This window comes from Chanodichthys erythropterus, chromosome 11 (assembly GCF_024489055.1).
Source record: "Chanodichthys erythropterus isolate Z2021 chromosome 11, ASM2448905v1, whole genome shotgun sequence".
NCBI classification, from domain to species: Eukaryota; Metazoa; Chordata; class Actinopteri; order Cypriniformes; family Xenocyprididae; genus Chanodichthys; species Chanodichthys erythropterus.
In genome coordinates this window covers 35,383,066-35,398,228 of record NC_090231.1, presented here as the reverse complement: position 1 = coordinate 35,398,228, position 15,163 = coordinate 35,383,066, and the positions used below count along the sequence as shown (strand labels likewise).

General features: G+C 38.0%; 1 protein-coding gene across 5 annotated transcripts in view; it reads left to right on the top strand.

The window, feature by feature from the left end:
* Positions 1–2,781: 2,781 nt before the first annotated feature.
* Positions 2,782–15,163, top strand: part of ccdc102a (coiled-coil domain containing 102A) — a 96,424-nt gene continuing 84,042 nt past the window's right edge. For 4 of the 5 annotated variants that reach the window (XR_010896418.1, XM_067400848.1, XM_067400846.1 and 1 more), the window contains exon 1: positions 2,782–2,907. The gene's annotated coding sequence lies outside the window, so the exon portion shown is untranslated. The remainder of the gene's footprint in view (positions 2,908–15,163) is intronic. The other variant, XM_067400847.1, reaches the window with a different exon arrangement.

The following is a 15,163-nucleotide window of genomic DNA, read 5'->3' as shown; positions in this document are numbered from 1 at the left end:
TCGGCCATCACTATATAAGTCGTTATTTTGTTTTTTTGGCGCACCAAAAATGTTCTCGTCGCTTTATAATATCAATATTGAACCACTGTACTCACATGAACTGATTTAAATGTGTTTTTAGTACATTAATGGCTCTTGAGAGAGGAAGTGTCATTGCTCCATATAAAGGCCTCACTGAGCCATCAGATTTCAACAAAAATATCTTAATTTGTGTTCCGAATATTAACAAAGGTCTTACGGGTGTGGAACGGCATGAGGGTGAGTAATAAATGACATAATTTTCATTTTTGGGTGAACTAACCCTTTAAAGACCTATCAGCCTTTCCTCCCCACCTCTCAGATTGTTTCCATCCATTGTTTTGATAAACATTCAGTAGCACCTGTGTCACCTGTGCACTCTGAGCTGGCTTATATTTTGTAATGGTTTGATCACATCATTAGAAGCAAGTGTGAACAATTTTGAGTCATTGTGTGTAAACCATGACAACTGTGTTGTAGTTGTGTTTACCTTTTGCCACTTGTGTTTACCATTTTGCAACACAAGAGCATCACAGTGCGAAATGCGTTTTAGTGAGTAAGAAGAATGTGTTTAGAGTTTTGCAAATAGAATGCATGATATTTGCAAAGGGTGTCTAGCTGCCTGAACTTGTTTAAAATTTGCTTTAGGCTGTTGTGAAGTACATTTAGAATTGGTAGATTTATATGGGGTTATGATTGTGGTCAGCTCATTTATTACTGAGGATATGGCTCCCCCTAGAGGACTTTTTCCCCTTCACCATGTTTCGTATAGGCCTAGATATAGCATGCATATTGCTACTTTTGTCAGTTTACAAATTGATACCCAGCAGGTGCCCATATAGCATGATCTCCCGTGTATGTGTTCTGACGATGTGAATTAATGTTTCTTTGCTTTTAAATTGCTTTAATTCGCCTCATATCCTGTTCTTTTTACAAAAATTTATGTTCCACCCATTCTCTGGTGACTTGCTCTAAATGAATCCAGTCTCACTGACAGACTTTCTCCCTCTGCTACTAATTACATTGCTCTTTACACCCCTTCTGTCTCGCACCATATCCAGTAGGGGGTGATTTTCAGAACAGAGACAGGCCCCTCTTGATGATGATATAGGATAGAGAAAGATGCAGCTGCTTTGGCAGGAGGCCGTATCTGCTGCTTGCACAGTTTGTTCATGGGTAATCTACACTGCCACTATTAATCAGTTAAAAAAACATTTAGCTTTGGAACTGGTGCTCATGTTTGTGGTGCTGAAACCATGAAACTATGGTTAAAAAAAAAGTCATATAAAAGGTACAATATGTAAAATTTCTGTCCGCTAGAGGCCTATTCAAAACAAAGGCGTAGCTTGATGACGCTAAGTTTAAATGCGGAATCTTGGGACATGTGGTCTTTACTTCACAACCGGTGGAAAATACTTGGGATAGGGCAGAAATCATGTTCATGGATGCGATTATTAACGTTACTTTAGTATGAGGCACAGCAGGACCGAGTGTTGTGGGAGCTGAACGAGGAGCTGGAGCAATTGTGCAACACACGCCTCACGAGCAGCGGAACTTTTATTATGACACAGTCGCCGGCGCCGCTTCCGCTTTTCCGGTCATGAGCATGAGGTAACGCAACTCTGTTTATCATATTAGATACATCTGAGAGTGTTGAAAATGAAGTAATAACGTTACTCTGTCCGTTCGCTCGGTGGCTGCTGTGAGACACTGTTGCACGCTGCAGTAAGACAGATCGATTTTACAATATCATATTAAATGCTGGATGGCTTGTGTTGATAAATGACATGCAGTTCATTTTAAAATGTATTGTATGATGGAGAAAATGCTGTTGGCTGTTACTAAAAATAAAGCTGTATCTGATTATGCTGTTAGCTACTTCACAAAATAGTGTTTTTCTCTGAGACATGGTAAAGCATGGTATAAGACTATGTTGAGCTATAACAACAATTAATTTTTCTGTCTATAAATATATCAAAACAGTTTTTCCCTTGCCTATTAAAACGTATAATATATTAAAGCGTCTTTGGTGTTTCCATGGTTTCTACAATATAAAACAGGAAACCGAGGGTAACGCGGGTATGACGCAATTGACAGGTGACTCCAAACATGTCCCGGAGTGGCCTAGTGGTTTTTGGATATTTTACTGCAAAATTCTTACATATTATGCCTTTAATACCATAAAGCCTCTTATTTGATAGGCTACATGAATGCCTCTAAATTACAAACATCAAAACTTTGCTGAAAAACTGGTTGTACACAATCTTCTATGTATCAATCTTCTTTGGCCCTCTCATTGGAAAGTTCATGCATTTTAGCAAGTAAACAGCCTTTTATAATATTTCTTTTTGGTGTAAAATATTGAATGCTTTTATATATAGCCGAATAACTTAATATTGTGTTAATATTTCAAGATGAACATTTACTTGATTGGTTTTCTTTTATATTTTGTCTAAAGGTTCAGTAAACTTCCATTTCAATAAGTTTTGACAATTATTTCATTTCAGGGCTTAATTATTAATTAATTGCAGTTTTTTTTTTTTTTTTTTTACAATTAACTGTAGTAACTATGGTATTTTTGGCATAAACTATGTAACATTGTTACATTTCTGTATGCTGAGTTTTCTCAAATATTTTGGAAAAATACAGGTTACGGTGTTGACAAAATGCTTCCAGGCTGGAAGTTTGGTGACGGTGAAGGCGCCGCCTCCGTTCTGTTCTGTTATCCCTCCCCTTCCATCCTCCGCTTCACATTGCTCTTTCCTTCGGTGGGAAAATTCCTGCTGGAACATCCACGGTGGATTTGAACTCGGGAATTGTAGTGGAAAAGCAGTAATCTCCAAAACACGCCGGAGGATTTTCTCGTATGTTCTTCCTCATATTGTTCAGGTATGTGCACGTTCTAATGGATCATGGCATGATCAGAGATGTATTGTTGTGAATTATCCGAACAGCAGCGGTGTCGGGTGACATTCAACACGACAGAAATGTGCACGCAGACGTCGCTGTGGACACGCTGAACTTCCCAAATATTCAGTTTACCCGTGAATTGCTACACTGTTTACCCTGAAGCCGATGTGTTGCTGTTACAAACAGTATCTCGTTACGTTGAGTCACGTCGTTGCAAATGTAGTTACTATATCCTGTGTGAAAAAGAACTGTTATGGAAAAGATGAAATAGAAAAGTTTATGGAGGTTTCATTGTCGGTACTTGTTTTATTGCTGTTTATATTGAACTTAAAAAAGCAAGTGAGTGATACATAAGCTTAAAATTGACTCTGAATATAAGTTACAGTTGCACTATTTGCTCTATTTGGAACAAAGTCCACTTCCTTTGCATGCCATAGTCATTCATTCATGTTGTGTGGCATGTCTTAAATAAAACCCAGTAACCCAAAGCCATTCAAATGTAGACTTTCAAGGGGTTGTGGATGTGGTTTTTAATATGCTTTATTGAAAGAAAACATAATTTATTTAGTTTCTTAAGACCTATGCACTTCTCTCCCTCTGTCAAACTTACAGTAGGCCTACATATCTTGGCTAATGACAGTTGAAAAACAGAGCTTTTAAGACCATGACATCTGTTTTCCTCTGGGCTGGGTTGTCCTCTTTAACACCCAGTTGTAAAACAGGTAAAGAAAAAAGGGGGCTTCCTCTACACAGAAACAGTGTTAATTGGAGGTCACACAAGTTCAATAAAACCACAGCCAGGTTCACTTTTTCCACCCTCCAAATAGCACATCTGTGACCACAGAGAAATACGTTTTGGTGATATATCCTCTAATAGCTGTCAGAGGAGTTCCTGACTAATTTATAGTTATACAAGAAAGAATATTGATTTGCTTCCTAAAAACACACACATGCACCTGAAATGATGATTTGTAAGAGTTAGAGAAATATGGCATTAATTGTATGTTTGGGACCGAAGTTTTACATTGATTTTTTTTTTTTTTTCTTCTCTTGTGTCTGTCTTCATGGTTTTTGTCTTCAACTTTTTTTTAAAGGAATGCTTTAGAATCCCACATCTGGAGCACTTTGGTCGCCCACAGATGTAGTGATTTCTTCTTCCTCCCCTGCATCACTGCATGAAAAGAGGAACAGTCAAGGCCACACTGAGCCTGGCCCTGTGGCCGCCCTAACCACGACCAACCCAACTGCAGTCGCAATGACCAGTTATGTTGTCAGGACCAGATTGAGTTTGAATATAGTTTGTCAGTTCCAAGGACATTGGGCTTGGTGCATAAAATGTCCCTCTGTCTTCCTGTGTCTTTGGATTTCCTTTAGAATAGTTCACCCAAAATTCACATTTTATCATTGTTTTTATCATTCCAAACCTGCATTGCTTTCTTCTGTAAAACAAATATTTAATATTTTAAGAATCTTCACACTGATATTTATCATAGAAGGACAGTTTGTAGTGATCATAGCTGTTAAGCTCCAAGAATTTACACTAAAAGCACCATAAAAATAGTCCATGCAGTAATTCCCAATATTTTTATATTACAGGTCTTTGATCAAGCAATCTTAGTGTGAGAAACATATATATGTCATTAATCAATGACGGTGTTCCTCTGTAGTGAGTTTTTAAGGCCACAACTGCCGTGACAGGATCATTTATTCATAAACAAGTCATTGACTCTAAATTGTGACTTAAATTTAAATCTTTTACTCTGACAAATTTGACTTGAGGATTTAGAAGACTTGGAATTCAACACACAAGTTGTGTGGACTTATGTTTTGTTTTTGTTTTTTTGTCATTTTTGACTCATAACATATGAATTGCTATTTTATATTACTCATGCTATTTTGTCTTAAATGAAATGAAATTAAACTAAACATTTAAGTTAGTCATTTTAAATGCTACAAGTGAATTTATGCATCGCAATATTATAATGTACATCATGAAAAAATTGATATTCATTTTACACTTGCTAAAAACTTACTTTTAAGTGAACGTTACATGTCGGCAAAGACAATCCACTTGTAAAAAAAATAGGGGAAATGAGCACCAATTAAATATCCAATATTGGCCAATAACCATGATGGTACCATTACACAGTATTATGCTTCCCTGTTTTATGTTTCACTGAAAAATAACAGCAGGCAAGTTTGAAACAACATAAGCATGAATAAATAATGACAGAATTGTCAATTTGGGTGAGCTATTCCTTTTAAGATCAAAACAGCACAGAAAACCAGCAGTGCTTCTGTAATGGAGATCTTTCTGTATTCAGGTGTGTCGATGGCCCTCATCAGCTTGATTTAATTACACATCTTGTTTTGGTCTGGAGGTCAGACCTGCCAGACTCCCCCTCCCTTTCAACTGTCAACCTAGCAGTGGTCAGCAGATGGTGGATTGCTTTGTGAAATACCTCCGTAAGCCAGCGAGCCTCCCTCCTTCTCAAGGAATTCGCTTCACTGATGGTAGTGCACCAAGCATGGAGGCAGCTAGCCAGACAGATGGAAGGTGAAAAAGCACTATTGCCCCTTCTGCATTTCTTTTCACTGAAAAGAGACCAACTCATGTGAGTGGTTGCTATGGCGACCTCGCATTTTTAGACGACTCTGACCCATCTGCTGCACGTAGACTGAGAAAGCGGGAGAACAAGAGCGGTAGTGATATTCGTATTGGGTTTTGTGTACGTGCTTCTGTTTGCTTTTTGATTGTGAGAAGCTGCTCTTTGTCTCACGTACTAAAACCACATCCTTGTTTTCGTTTCAAGAGCAGTACTTTTTCACGTAGTGTAGCTAAATCAAACCGGTGTTGTTTTATATGGTAATTTATTGGTATTATTTTCAGGTTTTCTTTGTCTAAGAGCTTTCGCAGAGAGAGCTTGCATGCTGAATTGACAGTGTACAGTCATTGCCTGTTACAAGCATTCTGGTGGTCCACACCCGTCCCCTAACCTCACCTTTAAAATCTTCTCTCTTTTTTTCCCTGCTCCTACTCCCTCTTTCATGGGCTGTAATCGGTTGTGATAGTTTTGGAACGCAGGCTCTGACTGAAATGTTTCTGTTTCACACAGTTCAGGCATGTGTAGACAGAATTAAATGGCTACAGAAAATCTGGTCCTCCTAAATGATTGATTAATCTCTGAATATGAAATACAAACTCTCTGATAACAGATCTGCAGGAAACCGAAATGCGGTCTTACGGTCCTACGATCTGACAGCCCTCCTGAGGTACCTCACACCCCCACTGTGATAATTATGGCCAACTCTGAGGTCTGTGTGACCGCAGAACTTTTATGCGGCCTCTTGACAATCCTTAGCATCAGATAATGTTTCATATTCTCTGGCTGTTTTATAAAGTCAAGTTAAGGGTCAGGATTGATCAGTAAAATCTCCTAATTGGAAGTGGCAGCCAAGCTCATGATTAGCATTCCTGTGATGCGCTGTGGGTTTGGTGTGATTAGTACATTTGTGCTGTTGAAGCCTCAAAAGTTTGTTAAAAAAAAAAATCTTGACTTTCGCACTTATATTGCACTTTTTTTTCTGTGTATTTGACTTAAATTAAAGCTCTATCTGCAGAGGCAGCAGACACAACAATGCATGATTAGCACTTTTGAAAGTTTATTGGTTGGAAAACATCTGCTTTAACATTAAAACATCTGCTGTTTTAAATGGCAGCATGTTGAGCTTGCCTTTGGTCTTAAGGCCTGATGTAACAAGTGAATGGTAGTTTGTATTATTTGTAGAAAATTTTTAAATATACTTTGCATATTTGTGAAATATTTTTGTATACTTCCAATTAATTCATGGATATTATATTTTTGGGAGTCACAACATTATATTTTTTTGTTAAAATAACTTTATTCTAAGATTATTATTTTTTTCTATGAAAAAACTAGATTGAAAGATAAATGACTTTTCTTTTCTTCTTTTTTTTTAGTGAGACTTTTTTTCTGGATGTGGTAAAATTGCACACATTTTTGTATGGGTTTTTCCGCCATTGGACTTACTTGTTGTCTGTAATTCATTTAGTTAAAATAAACATTTAGCCAAAAACATCTATGAATTATTTGTCTCCTGCATTTGCAGTATTGTATATTTCAAGAGCTTAAAACAGTTTTTTTTAAATATTATTCTTGTATGAATAATTCCAAATACTGTGGATTAATTAAAGGAAAGAGCCTTAGAATTCTTAAGTCAGATTGGCTTTTCACTGGGAAGTGACTGGCTTTAGTATTGGATCTCCATGGAATAGGAGGATAAGTTCTGTCAGCTCTGAATTTGATGCATGGGATTTGGATTAGGATCTGCGATAAGAAACACTGCATTCTCACATATTGTCGCCAGATACCTTGACTCTCTATTTTTCTTTCTTTCTTTTTCCAGCCTAATTTATGTGTGTGGAGATTCTTAGAGGATGAATGTTCTATTAAGAATTGCTTCATTCATGCATGAAGAGTGTTGTGTCCTGTTATGAACCAGCACTCAAGTTAATAATTGCACCAATACTCTTCCCTCATTACAACTTTATGCTCCATATCACTGGTGACGTCTTGACATAATGCAATACCCACTGATTCTGCATCAGTCTGCAAAGTTTTCAGATAAGCACTGGGCACGCATACTGTGTTTGCACACAGCTAATATTTTTTCAGCCTTTTTTTTTCTTAAGTTCCTTTTCTTTTGTCACTTCTCCAGCTGTGTCTCTGGACTGTATATTATGGTGGTGACCTCAGTGCTAAAGTTAAGCCTGGTCAAGACCACACTAGCTGCTCAGAAAGACATGTGGGAAAAGCAGTTGTTCATAGTTTTCATTTGTTTGACTCACAGCTCCTTACACATTCATCAGTTTCAAGTTCTCAATGAGACCTTTTAAATCACGTTATTGGGACAAAAAACAAAACATGCTCAAACTGATTGTAATTTTCTGATTGCTGTTGTTTACCTGGATCTGTGTGTTGTATCACAGGCATTCTTGATAAAGATCTTTGGCACTTTTAAGTTGGAGCTCCAGGAAGGAAGTCTGATAGAATGGGGGTTAGAGTCAAAAGGATGTTGTCTCAGAGGCCCATGATGACCCCCCCCACTTACTCTCCTTACTGTAGAAACAACTGTTCAGGCTGCCTTCAGAGTGCTTATAAGTCACCTTTTGGCCCTGCAGCAGGGGCCAGTTGAGTTGGGAATAAATGCACTACATCATTGGATATTCTGTGCCTTCCTGTGGCCAATTAGCTTGCACCCCAGGCCCATAAGCAGTCTGCCAGATGCACCATAGCAGTGGTCTGTGGCTTTTAGAGGGAAGGGCTGTGGCATACAGTCTGTGAGTGGTTATTAGAGAGGCCCCTCTCTGAGTCCACACAAGCCTAGAGATTTGCTGCTTGCCCTTCATTTAGACTACAACTGGAATCGGGCCCCTCAAAGACTGTAAAGCTAAAGAATTTGGATGTCTCGACAAAATATTGTCCAAACTTTTCAGGCAACTTCAGTTCACACTTTAAGGCCATGTGCCAACCAAAGTGTTTTTTACCGTGGTAGCGTATTTTTCCAATTGTTGTAAAACGGCGGGAGCGTAACGAGGCGCTTAGCATCTATTTCGCGCTGAACGCTCTGGGTTTTTTACCGGTCGCCAAGAGTTGAAGAACTTTGAGTAAAATGGAGCACTCATCACTGTCACTTTGTACCCAGCTGTCCAATCACAGTGGAGGAGGGGCGTGACAAATACAACACCGACCAACCACCACATTCTGCTTGTACAATGTCAACCGATGACAAGATGCATAATAACATAACAAAATTTTAAACAAGAGCCAGAGCAAATACTTTATATAGAAACAGTACAGAAACAAACTATTTGTGAAATGAGATACTAGTAACACTTCCGCGGACTTTCTGTATCATAGCCAAGCGGCAACCTCCTCTAGTGTCTCTTGAAGCCAATACGGAAGTGACTTAAAATGCAATTCATCGACTGGCCGCTAGGGACAGGCTCCAAAAGAGAGCAGAATCTCATTAAGTCACATGTTAAAATGCCCAACTTTACAGCAGCAAAAAACATGTTTACAATCTGGTACACATTGTGGTTTTGGTCTATACAGCTAATTTTGCCCTTCATGGCAACTCTGAGGGGGGTAAATTTTTTTTTTTTCATAACTCATGTGTTTAAATTATATTAAGCTTTCAAGTTCTGCATAATTAAGGGCGTGGTCACTTGAGTGACCGGTAGATTGCCGCTGCTGTCTGTGAGCCCTCACGTTACCTCAGCTAATTTCAGCCTCTGAACCTGGCATCTCTGCCATATTTTTTTTGACGCTCATGGACATTTTAACGTTACCCAAGTGAGACGGATTGGATTATTCTCAGGATCGCTATTTTATAACAAAGGTATGAAGTCTTGTTTTGATTTTGCTTGTTGTCATTTGCACACCCAACACAAATTACAATATTACTGGTGCTGGAGCATCTATATCATAAAAAAGACACCCTAGCTTGACAGTAAACCTTTAGAAGTTTCATATGATATAACTTATCTTTATTTATATATTAGTATCTAATCTTTATTAATATTTTAGATGGTATCTAAGCTAGATAGATAGGTCCTTAGCCTGCTAACATGGTCGTGTTGCGTTAGGTGGGCGTGGTTTCTGCAACCAGGCACCTCAGTTCCAACCACGTACCACCTCTTTGCCCATTTTCAGTTATCCGGGAATGACAACGGACGCTTTTTCGCTTCAGAAATGCTCTTCAGAAATCTACGGGTGATGTCACAGATACTACGTCCATATTTTTTTTACAGTCTATGATCATAGCAAGCAAAGCGTCTCAACTGGAAAAAAACGCTCTCAAGCTCCCACAGTTAGATGTTTTCAGCAGAGCGCCTAGTGTTTTCAGGTGGCTAAAAATGCTTTGGGGAGACACTGCCTAATAATTTACCTTTACTTTGAGTTTGTTCTGTGGAACACGAAGATATTATGAAAAATGTCAGTGTAATGGAAGTCGGTGAGGTCCAAAACAACACTGGACCCCACTGACTTTCATTACATGGACATTTTTCAAAATATCTTCCTTTGTGTTCCACAGAAGAGAGAAAGTCTGAGAATTGTTTTCATTGCTCATTGAGAAAAAAAATTTGCAGTGTACTTCAAAGTATCATCTTTTGTGTTCCACAGAAGAAAATTACACAGGTTTGAAAGCAACATGAGGGTGAGTAAATGAAAAAAAGTATTTTTTTTTTTGTTGAACTTTCCTTTTAAGCTCATGTCAGAACTCAAACCATACGTTTTGCAGGCGTTCTTTAATATTTTGCCAGATACTGAGTATGATTATCATACTTTAAGAGGGTTTTGAAGGCTTCGGCCTTGACTGGACGATATCTGGATTGGGACTGGCAAATATAGCGCACACTCATAAATGTTAGAACACTTTTGTATTGTTCCGTTGTACCGCTGAGCATAGATGAGAAAACCATGACAAGGCTTTATTTTGTGCTGCCGTCAGCTCTAACTTTAATAGTTGAATTAGGAGTGCTGTTCCTTTAGATACAATCATCTTAAAGTCCCAAAGGTGTCTTCAGATTTCTTTTCAGTTGCTTTGTGCTTGTCTGGTTTAAAGCCAGCTGTCCATTGAGATCACTGCTGCGTTAGCTTGGCAGTAAGGCACTTCAGTTGTGATTCCCACGGAACCGGACCTCACGGAAGAAGATTAATGTTAACTATCATCACTATCATGTGAGATTCAAAAAGACAAAGTTGCTCTTTCTCTCCATAGCTCAGTGGAATGAGTCTCTTTCTTGGGAGTACACATCACACTCCTTGGTCTTGTAGTTTCTTTGTTAGGCCATTTGCTGAGATATTTACAGGGCTTTTATGGTTAGTCACAGATGCAGTGCAGTCGTTGTTGATTAGTCATGTCGGCGCACAGACATGAGTCTGCATACTTTTTAAGCTGACCAGCAAATTGCATAAACATGCCTAATAGTTATTGCACATATTATGTTTAAAGTTCCTGTCCTGAACTCTCATGTGGTTAAATTATGCTTTTGTCCATCTTCTAAACACAAGTAAAGTTAAGCCCAAGCTTTATAATGGCAGTGCACAGAAACCACCTGTTTGAAACTCAAGAAAGTGCATCCATCCATCCATCATAAATGTACTCCACACAGCTTCGGGGGGTTAATAGAGGCCTTCTGAAGTGATGCGTTTGTGTAAGAAAAATATCCATATTCAAGACGTTATAAAGTAAAATAACTAGTTTCCGCTAGACCACCTTCAGTATTCAACTTACGAAGAAAGTGTTATGCCTCTTGCAGTTCAAAACGCTTATGCTATGTCCTACGCCTTCCGTATTCAATTTATGAAACAAGCATAACTGACGCAACATCAGTTACACTTTTTTCGTACGTTGAATATGGAAGGCGGTCTGGCCTTCCTAAAGTTAGTTATTTTACTTTACAACTAGGGCTGCACGATAAGTAACAATTTATCGCAAATTTTATCACATGCGATTTGGCAATGCGATTATTTTATGTGCAGCTTGTCAGAGCTGTACGGCTCTGTGATCAGTAGTAAATGATCCTCCATCTGAAAGCCAGAGGGCGCTCTTGCGCAGAAACTCAAAATATTCACTGCCGTAAATGTAGATAACACGCGTCATTCCCAAGCGGCAACCTCCCCCAGTTTCTCTTGAAGTCAATATGGAAGTGACTTAAACTGCAATTCATCAAATGGCCGCTAGTGACAGGCTCCAAAAGAGAGCAGAATCTCATTGACCCCCATGTTAAAATTCCCAACTTTTCAGCAGAAAAAAACATGTTTTCAGCCTGTACGTCTGTGTACATGTGCACACATGCAGAAGATAAATTTTTAAATTGTTGGATTGTCTTGGCATTGGATTAAAGTTTTGTTTATGAGATTTACTATGACAATTGCTGGAGAATATGCCTCTCAAGACACCACAAACTCCGATAGCACTGCTTGGATATTATAACTAAAACTGCTGCATTATTTTGAAAAAATTATACTTTGGACGCAGGCTCATTTGTTTGTGAGAGTCTAATGTATACGATCTAATACAGTTTTACAACATAAACGCTGCTCAGGTTGCATGATTTCTTAAAGATGGAGAGCAGATCATTCAGAAGAAATGTGATGCAAACAATGGACAATATATCAATATTTCATGGATTTAACACTTTTGTGGACAAAAAAAGTTTTTTTTTTTTTTTTTTTTTTTTTTTTTACAATGGACGCTCATGGACATTTTACCCAAGTGCAACGGATTGGATTCATCTCGCGATCAGTATTTCGTTATAAAGGTATGGAGTCCCGTTTTGATTTTGCGTGTTGTCATTTGCACACCTGACACAAATTCCAATATTACTGTTGCTGGAGCACCTATATTGCAAAAAAGACAGTGTAGATTGACAGTAAACCTTTAGAACTTTCAAATGATATAACTTATCTTTATTAATATTTTAGATAGTGTCTAAGATGTATAGATAGCTTCTTTAGCCTGCTAACATGATCACGTCACGCTAGGCGGGCGTGGTTTCAGCAACCAGGCATCTCAGTTCCAACCATGTCCTTTCTTTTTGCCCATTTTCTGTTATCCAGGAGTGACGCACTGCTAAGATGGCAACGGCCGCTTTTTCGCTTCAAAAAATGCTCTTTAGAAATCTAAGGGTGACGTCACAGACACTATGTCCATATTTTTTACAGTCTATGGTCATTCCGGGAAATTCCTATGGGCATCATACGATCGTAGCTGAATATACAGAAGAAACCACATCGTCACAGAATTATGCTTAACTGTCGTTATGAAGTGAGTTTGCAGTAAAAACATGTTATTAACTGTTGTTTTTTGTTGGACAAGATGTTAATAAGTGCTTCTCACATCTGGAAAGATGTTTGATGCGTGTTGCTTTTTCAAATGTACAAGATAAGCGACTCAAATTCGCAGTGCTTTCAGACGGAGCCATACTTCATTGACAAGCCACACATAAAAAAAGTAATCGCAGCCTTTGCAATTTCATAATCGCACTAATAATCGTGTTTAAGCACGATTTCAATGGTTTTTTTCGTATTGTGCGATAAATTGTGCAGACCTATTTATAATGTTAAATATTGATATTTTTCTTGCACAAACACGTCTCTTTACTCCAGAAGACCTTTGTTAACCTGCCGGAGCCATGTGGAATACATTTATGATTTATGGATGCATTTTTTTTCCGAGCTTCAAACCGGTGGTTTCTGTGCACTGCCATTATAAAGCTTTGGAGCATCAGGATATTTATTAATATAACTTTGATTGTATTCATCTGAAAGAAGATAGACATACACCTAGGATGGCTTTAGGGTACTGTAAATCATGGGGTATTTTTCATTTTAAAGTGAACTAATCCTTTAATCTAAGTCTTATAAAGTGACTGTGTCTCTTCAGATGATGAACAGGTTTCATTTATGGAAAATGAAACTTGCGTGGTGTTCGAGAACAAACCTCATTGGTTCTCGCACATCAAGCAAACACATTTAAGCTTCTGTTTACAATATTTGATATGCTTTATGTATGCGTTGATCAATGTTTATATGAAAGTCTTAAGGGTTTGGAATGACATGAGGGTGAATAAACAATGACAAAATGTAAATTTTTATTTGTGAACTATCCCTTTAAGTAGAGAAAAAACATTGTCAGTCTGAGAACAGTCCCCTATGGGAAGGGGTTTTCCCAGGATGTGCTGTCAGAAGATGATGGACTTTGCTTATGTGCTCAAATGTTATGTCTGTTTTGATGGTTTTACCTCCATAAACTTTCCATTGCATATTGTGATGTGACCTCCAACCTGCTGCTTTGCCTGGACAATTAATCTGATTGGTCGGTCAAACAGTCTGCCTTATGTTTTATAATTTTCCACTTTGTGTATTTAAACACCAAAGCATCTAGAAACAATGTGTTCATTCTGTCTAAAATTAACATACATTATGACTGTGTTTATAGTGCTCTGTCCTTTAATCAAAGGAAAGTATGTGAGAGAAATGGGGGTGTTTGTTTTCTTTCTGGCGGATGGGCTCTCCTGATGGCTTTTGTGTTCTCTGGCTGAACCACAGAATGATTTAGATCTAGTCTCTTTTGTTTCTCCATTCATAACCAGAGCTCTCTTCAGTGGTTGGATGATTATTAAGAAATGTGTAAGTTAATATACCTCCCTATTATCCTTATTTAAATGACCTTAAATAGCTTAATTGTCTCAAGATGTCTGCAGTTAAAAAAAAAAAATCAGGATAGCATTACAATATTTTTAGCTCATACAATATTTGGTAACAAATTTGAAGGTATTATTTACATCTTTACCTACCACAGGCATCAAGTGGAGTCTTATGTTGTGTGTGTGTGTGGTTGTGCTGTTGTGTTGTGATGTATCGTGTTCCTCATCTGATCCTCATTAGATGTGGGGAACATGAGGAGTCTGTCTGCGGGACTGTAGACGGTCTCATCCTCTCTGCATGTGTCTTAGCCTTATGTTGCACTGTACTACAAAAGAAATGACTTGGACCCAAACAGATTACCTTTATAATCCCTTTGTGTTGCTGTGAGTGTCAGTTGTTTGTCAGTTTGTTTTATGAGTTTGAAACTATAAGAGAGGTCAAAAAGCCTCTTTTGTGACTAAACTCCTCCTTTTTGAATCCAGAGTGTTGACTCCACATGAGGGGTCAGGAGGGTTGGCAGAGCTGCCTCAGACCAGGATGTTGTAGAATAAAACATCTGTTATGTGTTGGTTCAAAAATTGGTACATAATTTAGCTCTATTTGTTTCACTTTGAAATAATGCCTTAAAAACCTCAAAGGACAATACACACTTCTGAATCAGTACGACGTAAGCACATTCCTAAAACAGCCATTTGTTTCTAAATATTGTTTTGCTGTATAAAAATGTTGATGAACATTTCAGAGGTTAAACAGATAGTTCAACCGAAAATGAAAAATGTGTTCATTTACTTACCTTCATGTCATTCCAAACCTGTATGGCTGACTTTCTTCTGAGGAACACAAAAGAAAATATTGTCAGTAATGTTGGTAGCCAAACCATTTTGATTGACCTTTGATTGAAAAAATATCTTCTTTCATGTTTCATTGAAGAAAGCATGTCATATAGGTTTGGAATGACATGAAGACAAAATTTTCATTTTTGGGTGAATATCCCT